The sequence below is a fragment of the Dendronephthya gigantea genome, unplaced genomic scaffold (genome assembly GCF_004324835.1).
Source record: "Dendronephthya gigantea isolate DGI-Jeju-01 unplaced genomic scaffold, DenGig_1.0 000837F, whole genome shotgun sequence".
Classification (NCBI taxonomy): domain Eukaryota; kingdom Metazoa; phylum Cnidaria; class Anthozoa; order Malacalcyonacea; family Nephtheidae; genus Dendronephthya; species Dendronephthya gigantea.
In genome coordinates, this window is record NW_021163847.1 from 11,666 (window position 1) to 21,464 (window position 9,799).

A 9,799-nucleotide genomic window follows, 5' to 3' on the forward strand; every position below is an offset into this window, starting at 1 on the left:
ACCAAACTAAACAAAACTCCATGCCTTTAGCCGCCATCTTGTACATCCGCGAAGTGGGAAGCTTGGACCCAAGACCAAGCGCGCGTCATGTATTTGCTTTTCAGCGTTATGTATTTGTTGTTCAGCGTCATGTATTTGCTCTTGCATAATAAATATATATTGTGCAATCACTGCCATATATGGAATACGTACGGTAACTACAGATGAAAAAATTCTCAAAGATTTCCTACCTCGTCAGGGCTTTCAAGGTAATAGAGCAAACCAGCAGGCTGTGAAAATCGTATTCAAATTTATTACATAATGGTTTATGAACCAAAACTTACGAACAGGAAATCCCGCATTTAAACTTTATTGTATATTTTAGACATTAAAAACTATAACTGCTTTAATACGAACATTATTCTCACAAGTAATGCCATTGCTCTTGGATGACCAGTTTTCCAGAGAGCCACTAGATGTCCACTCAATTGCCTATATGCCAACAATAAAGATTATAAATTACTTATGGAGTATGCTTGTTAGTTTCAATTGAACTATTTACAGATGGCTAGTATATAGAGGATTATAAAATCACAAGTTTTAAGATGAATCTAAGAATGTTGCTAAAATACAACTAAGGTCCTCCGGATGGAATCGAGGCTATACATCTGCAACAATTTGTTAATTTATCACACTAATTCGCACCTGTTCAGTAGCGAACGTCTATCAGTGCTTTGCATAATCATGGCCATGCGTAAGCGTTTTGGTAGAGCGCCCTTAGCAAGCGCCAAATCTTGTATTTTTGCCGCGGTTTCTTCATCAGATTCCTAAAGTGAAGTTCTAAATAAATATCAACAGATGATTTTAGGCACTTCACACGGTGCAGGAATATTCTAGAGGTTTTAAAGGGTCTTAATTTCGTGTGGTATTATACACACTTCAAATTCAAGCCAGGAACAGTTGATGGAAAAATTAGTCAACAATACGTTCTCAGTGACAAGAGCATTTCACCGGCATCGCAAAAGCGATTCCTGCAGGAGGATCTATAGTTGACTCATTTTTCCATCAACTGTTCCTGGCTTGAATTGAAGTGTGTATAATACTTCTCAAAATTAAGACGCTTTAAAACCTCTTAAATATCAACTGCTGTGAAAAGACAGTAGTTTGAATATTTTCAAATCCTGATAGATAAATATCGTGGACTCACACATTTGTTATCGGCGTCTCCCCGTCGTTTTGTTCCAACAAGACTCTCAAATAATAGTCGCCTGATAGGAGAGATACGTTACTGAGTTTGATTGCGATCAAGGGATAGGGGGGGGGGCGCTTTAAGAAGAACTGTTAAAAAGCTAGAGCAGTATAAGGCTTATCACTAACCTATTTTCAGTTGATCAGCTAAACATTCATGTAGGACTTCAAACTAAAGGTGATTTCAAAAAACAACGTAGTTTCCACTCAGGTCTTTTTCCATTGCAAATTTGCGCATCTCAGATTCGAGAGCCCCAGAAGTTCCTCTCGCGTCTGTCACATTGAAAACAAAAGAATTTTTTTCATACACTTTTACGACAACAGTTTAGAGAAAGAGGTCGGGACTATTGAATTGTCTTGTTATACTCATAGCGACAGGAAATTCTCTATTACCATTTCATTTCCTATATTTTCAATGGAAACTAACTTTAACTTCGAGACTCACCTTGTAATTCCAAATCAGGTTGTACGCTGTCAGATCTTGACTGAATCTGTAAAAAAGATCCGTTTAAATACCATTGCTTTTTCATCTTTCAAACGACTAGAACATTTCCCATTTTCTTAATATGAACACTTACTTGTAATAAAACAACTGGATTTAAATTCTCACATCTCTCCTGGCTTTGAATCCTATTTTTGTCTCCAATGCGAGGGATATCCTTCAAGTTGATTCCTTGACGTTCCTCTCGCTTTTCCTGAGCTGTAACAGACAAGTATAGCGCGTGAAATAACAGGCTTATACGTACATACAAGCATGCATCATGAAATTTTGGAACACGATTGTTGCTTTAAAACGTACTCTGCAAGCTTTACATTGTCACGAATTGATAAATGATCTTCTTTAGTCTCCGGTAGCTGAAGGAAAGATAAAAACTTTCCAACAAAATTGCTTCTTTACAAAAAGGTTTTACACTTCTGAATGAATTACTATTTAATTATTTCGTCAGTGGGGCAGTTGGCACAGTATAAGGATGAATGATGGAGTTTAGTTACCAAAGCAGTTGATACCACTTAGTCACTATTATGATTGGTTAGTCAGAACCACTGCAATGGGTTTATGTAAATAATGGCCCTCGCAAAAAATTCTCAAAGATTTCCTACCTCGTCAGGGCTTTCAAGGTAATAGAGCAAACCAGCAGGCTGTGAAAATCGTATTCAAATTTATTACATAATGGTTTATGAACCAAAACTTACGAACAGGAAATCCCGCATTTAAACTTTATATATATTTTAGACATTAAAAACTATAACTGCTTTAATACGAACATTATTCTCACAAGTAATGCCATTGCTCTTGGATGACCAGTTGTCCAGAGAGCCACTAGATGTCCACTCAATTGCCTATATGCCAACAATAAAGATTATAAATTTTTATGGAGTATGCTTGTTAGTCTCAATTGAACTATTTACAGATGGCTAGTATATAGAGGATTATAAAATCACAAGTTTTAAGATGAATCTAAGATGTTGCTAAAATACAACTCAGGTCCTCCGGATGGAATCGAGGCTATACACTGCAACAATTTGTTAATTTATCACACTAATTTGCACCTGTTCAGTAGCGAACGTCTATCAGTGCTTTGCGTAATCATGGCCATGTGTAAGCGTTTTGGTAGAGCGCCCTTGGCAAGCGCCAAATCTTGTATTTTTGCCGCGGTTTCTTCATCAGCTTCCTAAAGTGAAGTTCTAAATAAATATCAACAGATGATTTTAGGCACTTCACACGGTGCAGGAATATTCTAGAGGTTTTAAAGGGTCTTAATTTCGTGTGGTATTATACCCACTTCAAATTCAAGCCAGGAACAGTTGATGGAAAAATTAGTCAACTATACGTTCTCAGTGACAAGAGCATTGCACCGGCATCGCAAAAGCGATTCCTGCCGGAGGATCTATAGTTGACTCATTTTTCCATCAACTGTTCCTGGCTTGAATTGAAGTGTGTATAATACTTCTCAAAATTAAGACGCTTTAAAACCTCTTAAATATCAACTGTTGTGAAAAGACAGTAGTTTGAATATTTGCAAATCCTGATAGATAAATGTCGTGGACTCACACATTTGTTATCGGCGTCTCCCCGTCGTTTTGTTCCAACAAGACTCTCAAATAATAGTCGCCTGATAGGAGAGATACGTTACTGAGTTTGATTGCGATCAAGGGATAGGGGGGGGCGCTTTAAGAAGAACTGTTAAAAAGCTAGAGCAGTATAAGGCTTATCACTAACCTATTTTCAGTTGATCAGCTAAACATTCATGCAGGACTTCAAACTAAAGGTGATTCCAAAAAAAACGTAGTTTCCACTCAGGTCTTTTTCCATTGCAAATTTGCGCATCTCAGATTCGAGAGCCCCAGAAGTTCCTCTCGCGTCTGTCACATTGAAAACAAAAGAAATTTTTTCATACTCTTTTACGACAACAGTTTAAGAAAGAGGTCAGGACTATTGAATTGTCTTGTTAACTCATAGCGACAGGAAATTCTCTATTACCTTTTCATTTCCTATATTTTCAATGGAAACTAACTTTAACTTCGAGACTCACCTTGTAATTCCAAATCAGGTTGTACGCTGTCAGATCTTGACTGAATCTGTAAAAAAGATCCGTTTAAATACCATTGCTTTTTCATCTTTCAAACGACTAGAACATTTCCCATTTTCTTAATATGAACACTTACTTGTAATAAAACAACTGGATTTAAATTCTCACATCTCTCCTGGCTTTGAATCCTATTTTTGTCTCCAATGCGAGGGATATCCTTCAAGTTGATTCCTTGACGTTCCTCTCGCTTTTCCTGAGCTGTAACAGACAAGTATAGCGCGTGAAATAACAGGCTTATACGTACATACAAGCATGCATCATGAAATTTTGGAACACGATTGTTGCTTTAAAACGTACTCTGCAAGCTTTACATTGTCACGAATTGATAAATGATCTTCTTTAGTCTCCGGTAGCTGAAGGAAAGATAAAAACTTTCCAACAAATTGCTTCTTTACAAAAAGGTTTTACACTTCTGAATGAATTACTATTTAATTATTTCGTCAGTGGGGCAGTTGGCACAGTATAAGGATGAATGATGGAGTTTAGTTACCAAAGCAGTTGATACCACTTAGTCACTATTATGATTGGTTAGTCAGAACCACTGCAATGGGTTTATGTAAATAATGGCCCTGCAAAAAATTCTCAAAGATTTCCTACCTCGTCAGGGCTTTCAAGGTAATAGAGCAAACCAGCAGGCTGTGAAAATCGTATTCAAATTTATTACATAATGGTTTATGAACCAAAACTTACGAACAGGAAATCCCGCATTTAAACTTTATTGTATATTTTAGACATTAAAAACTATAACTGCTTTAATACGAACATTATTCTCACAAGTAATGCCATTGCTTGGATGACCAGTTGTCCAGAGAGCCACTAGATGTCCACTCAATTGCCTATATGCCAACAATAAAGATTATAAAATTACTTATGGAGTATGCTTTGTTAGTCTCAATTGAACTATTTACAGATGCTAGTATATAGAGGATTATAAAATCACAAGTTTTAAGATGAATCTAAGAATGTTGCTAAAATACAACTCAGGTCCTCCGGATGGAATCGAGGCTATACATCTGCAACAATTTGTTAATTTATCACACTAATTCGCACCTGTTCAGTAGCGAACGTCTATCAGTGCTTTGCGTAATCATGGCCATGCGTAAGCGTTTTGGTAGAGCGCCCTTGGCAAGCGCCAAATCTTGTATTTTTGCCGCGGTTTCTTCATCAGCTTCCTAAAGTGAAGTTCTAAATAAATATCAACAGATGATTTTAGGCACTTCACACGGTGCAGGAATATTCTACAGGTTTTAAAGGGTCTTAATTTCGTGTGGTATTATACACACTTCAAATTCAAGCCAGGAACAGTTGATGGAAAAATTAGTCAACTATACGTTCTCAGTGACAAGAGCATTGCACCGGCATCGCAAAAGCGATTCCTGCCGGAGGATCTATAGTTGACTCATTTTTCCATCAACTGTTCCTGGCTTGAATTGAAGTGTGTATAATACTTCTCAAAATTAAGACGCTTTAAAACCTCTTAAATATCAACTGTTGTGAAAAGACAGTAGTTTGAATATTTGCAAATCCTGATAGATAAATGTCGTGGACTCACACATTTGTTATCGGCGTCTCCCCGTCGTTTTGTTCCAACAAGACTCTCAAATAATAGTCGCCTGATAGGAGAGATACGTTACTGAGTTTGATTGCGATCAAGGGATAGGGGGGGCGCTTTAAGAAGAACTGTTAAAAAGCTAGAGCAGTATAAGGCTTATCACTAACCTATTTTCAGTTGATCAGCTAAACATTCATGCAGGACTTCAAACTAAAGGTGATTCCAAAAAACAACGTAGTTTCCACTCAGGTCTTTTTCCATTGCAAATTTGCGCATCTCAGATTCGAGAGCCCCAGAAGTTCCTCTCGCGTCTGTCACATTGAAAACAAAAGAAATTTTTTCATACTCTTTTACGACAACAGTTTAGAGAAAGAGGTCAGGACTATTGAATTGTCTTGTTATACTCATAGCGACAGGAAATTCTCTATTACCTTTTCATTTCCTATATTTTCAATGGAAACTAACTTTAACTTCGAGACTCACCTTGTAATTCCAAATCAGGTTGTACGCTGTCAGATCTTGACTGAATCTGTAAAAAAGATCCGTTTAAATACCATTGCTTTTTCATCTTTCAAACGACTAGAACATTTCCCATTTTCTTAATATGAACACTTACTTGTAATAAAACAACTGGATTTAAATTCTCACATCTCTCCTGGCTTTGAATCCTATTTTTGTCTCCAATGCGAGGGATATCCTTCAAGTTGATTCCTTGACGTTCCTCTCGCTTTTCCTGAGCTGTAACAGACAAGTATAGCGCGTGAAATAACAGGCTTATACGTACATACAAGCATGCATCATGAAATTTTGGAACACGATTGTTGCTTTAAAACGTACTCTGCAAGCTTTACATTGTCACGAATTGATAAATGATCTTCTTTAGTCTCCGGTGGCTGAAGGAAAGATAAAAACTTTCCAACAAAATTGCTTCTTTACAAAAAGGTTTTACACTTCTGAATGAATTACTATTTAATTATTTCGTCAGTGGGGCAGTTGGCACAGTATAAGGATGAATGATGGAGTTTAGTTACCAAAGCAGTTGATACCACTTAGTCACTATTATGATTGGTTAGTCAGAACCACTGCAATGGGTTTATGTAAATAATGGCCCTCGCAAAAAATTCTCAAAGATTTCCTACCTCGTCAGGGCTTTCAAGGTAATAGAGCAAACCAGCAGGCTGTGAAAATCGTATTCAAATTTATTACATAATGGTTTATGAACCAAAACTTACGAACAGGAAATCCCGCATTTAAACTTTATTGTATATTTTAGACATTAAAAACTATAACTGCTTTAATACGAACATTATTCTCACAAGTAATGCCATTGCTCTTGGATGACCAGTTGTCCAGAGAGCCACTAGATGTCCACTCAATTGCCTATATGCCAACAATAAAGATTATAAATTACTTATGGAGTATGCTTGTTAGTCTCAATTGAACTATTTACAGATGGCTAGTATATAGAGGATTATAAAATCACAAGTTTTAAGATGAATCTAAGAATGTTGCTAAAATACAACTCAGGTCCTCCGGAATGGAATCGAGGCTATACATCTGCAACAATTTGTTAATTTATCACACTAATTCGCACCTGTTCAGTAGCGAACGTCTATCAGTGCTTTGCGTAATCATGGCCATGCGTAAGCGTTTTGGTAGAGCGCCCTTGGCAAGCGCCAAATCTTGTATTTTTGCCGCGGTTTCTTCATCAGCTTCCTAAAGTGAAGTTCTAAATAAATATCAACAGATGATTTTAGGCACTTCACACGGTGCAGGAATATTCTAGAGGTTTTAAAGGGTCTTAATTTCGTGTGGTATTATACACACTTCAAATTCAAGCCAGGAACAGTTGATGGAAAAATTAGTCAACTATACGTTCTCAGTGACAAGAGCATTGCACCGGCATCGCAAAAGCGATTCCTGCCGGAGGATCTATAGTTGACTCATTTTTCCATCAACTGTTCCTGGCTTGAATTGAAGTGTGTATAATACTTCTCAAAATTAAGACGCTTTAAACCTCTTAAATATCAACTGTTGTGAAAAGACAGTAGTTTGAATATTTGCAAATCCTGATAGATAAATGTCGTGGACTCACACATTTGTTATCGGCGTCTCCCTGTCGTTTTGTTCCAACAAGACTCTCAAATAATAGTCGCCTGATAGGAGAGATACGTTACTGAGTTTGATTGCGATCAAGGGATAGGGGGGGCGCTTTAAGAAGAACTGTTAAAAAGCTAGAGCAGTATAAGGCTTATCACTAACCTATTTCAGTTGATCGAGACTCACCTTGTAATTCCAAATCAGGTTGTACGCTGTCAGATCTTGACTGAATCTGTAAAAAAGATCCGTTTAAATACCATTGCTTTTTCATCTTTCAAACGACTAGAACATTTCCCATTTTCTTAATATGAACACTTACTTGTAATAAAACAACTGGATTTAAATTCTCACATCTTTCCTGGCTTTGAATCCTATTTTTGTCCTCCAATGCGAGAGATATCCTTCAAGTTGATTCCTTGACGTTCCTCTCGCTTTTCCTGAGCTGTAACAGACAAGTATAGCGCGTGAAATAACAGGCTTATACGTACATACAAGCATGCATCATGAAATTTTGGAACACGATTGTTGCTTTAAAACGTACTCTGCAAGCTTTACATTGTCACGAATTGATAAATGATCTTCTTTAGTCTCCGGTGGCTGAAGAAAGATAAAAACTTTCCAACAAAATTGCTTCTTTACAAAAAGGTTTTACACTTCTGAATGAATTACTATGTAATTATTTCGTCAGTGGGGCAGTTGGCACAGTATAAGGATGAATGATGGAGTTTAGTTACCAAAGCAGTTGATACCACTTAGTCACTATTATGATTGGTTAGTCAGAACCACTGGAATGGGTTATGTAAATAATGGCCCTCGCAAAAAATTCTCAAAGATTTCCTACCTCGTCAGGGCTTTCAAGGTAATAGAGCAAACCAGCAGGCTGTGAAAATCGTATTCAAATTTATTACATAATGGTTTATGAACCAAAACTTACGAACAGGAAATCCCGCATTTAAACTTTATTGTATATTTTAGACATTAAAAACTATAACTGCTTTAATACGAACATTATTCTCACAAGTAATGCCATTGCTCTTGGATGACCAGTTTTCCAGAGAGCCACTAGATGTCCACTCAATTGCCTATATGCCAACAATAAAGATTATAAATTACTTATGGAGTATGCTTGTTAGTTTCAATTGAACTATTTACAGATGGCTAGTATATAGAGGATTATAAAATCACAAGTTTAAGATGAATCTAAGAATGTTGCTAAAATACAACTCAGGTCCTCCGGATGGAATCGAGGCTATACATCTGCAACAATTTTTTAATTTATCACACTAATTCGCACCTGTTCAGTAGCGAACGTCTATCAGTGCTTTGCGTAATCATGGCCATGCGTAAGCGTTTTGGTAGAGCGCCCTTGGCAAGCGCCAAATCTTGTATTTTTGCCGCGGTTTCTTCATCAGCTTCCTAAAGTGAAGTTTAAATAAATATCAACAGATGATTTTAGGCACTTCACACGGTGCAGGAATATTCTAGAGGTTTTAAAGGGTCTTAATTTCGTGTGGTATTATACACACTTCAAATTCAAGCCAGGAACAGTTGATGGAAAAATTAGTCAACAATACGTTCTCAGTGACAAGAGCATTTCACCGGCATCGCAAAAGCGATTCCTGCAGGAGGATCTATAGTTGATTCATTTTTCCATCAACTGTTCCTGGCTTGAATTGAAGTGTGTATAATACTTCTCAAAATAAGACGCTTTAAAACCTCTTAAATATCAACTGCTGTGAAAAGACAGTAGTTTGAATATTTTCAAATCCTGATAGATAAATGTCGTGGACTCACACATTTGTTATCGGCGTCTCCCCGTCGTTTTGTTCCAACAAGACTCTCAAATAATAGTCGCCTGATAGGAGAGATACGTTACTGAGTTGATTGCGATCAAGGGATAGGGGGGGCTTTAAGAAGAACTGTTAAAAAGCTAGAGCAGTATAAGGCTTATCACTAACCTATTTTCAGTTGATCAGCTAAACATTCATGTAGGACTTCAAACTAAAGGTGATTCCAAAAAACAACGTAGTTTCCACTCAGGTCTTTTTCCATTGCAAATTTGCGCATCTCAGATTCGAGAGCCCCAGAAGTTCCTCTCGCGTCTGTCACATTGAAAACAAAAGAAATTTTTTCATACTCTTTTACGACAACAGTTTAGAGAAAGAGGTCAGGACTATTGAATTGTCTTGTTATACTCATAGCGACAGGAAATTCTCTATTACCTTTCATTTCCTATATTTTTAATGGAAACTAACTTTAACTTCGAGACTCACCTTGTAAATTCCAAATCAGGTTGTACGCTGTCAGATCTTGACTGAACTGTAAAAAA

At 37.0% G+C, this 9,799-nt stretch overlaps 2 long non-coding RNA genes across 2 annotated transcripts; both read right to left on the reverse strand.

Moving 5' to 3' along the window:
• Positions 1–230: 230 nt before the first annotated feature.
• LOC114544549 lies at positions 231–2,820 on the reverse strand. Its single transcript, XR_003690463.1, has 3 exons — positions 2,779–2,820; positions 397–471; positions 231–269 (listed from the first exon to the last, which is right to left on the reverse strand). It is a non-coding gene; the product is annotated as an uncharacterized LOC114544549 (long non-coding RNA).
• A 5,491-nt stretch (positions 2,821–8,311) lies between these two features.
• LOC114544550 lies at positions 8,312–8,806 on the reverse strand. Its single transcript, XR_003690464.1, has 3 exons — positions 8,765–8,806; positions 8,478–8,552; positions 8,312–8,350 (listed from the first exon to the last, which is right to left on the reverse strand). It is a non-coding gene; the product is annotated as an uncharacterized LOC114544550 (long non-coding RNA).
• Positions 8,807–9,799: the final 993 nt, after the last annotated feature.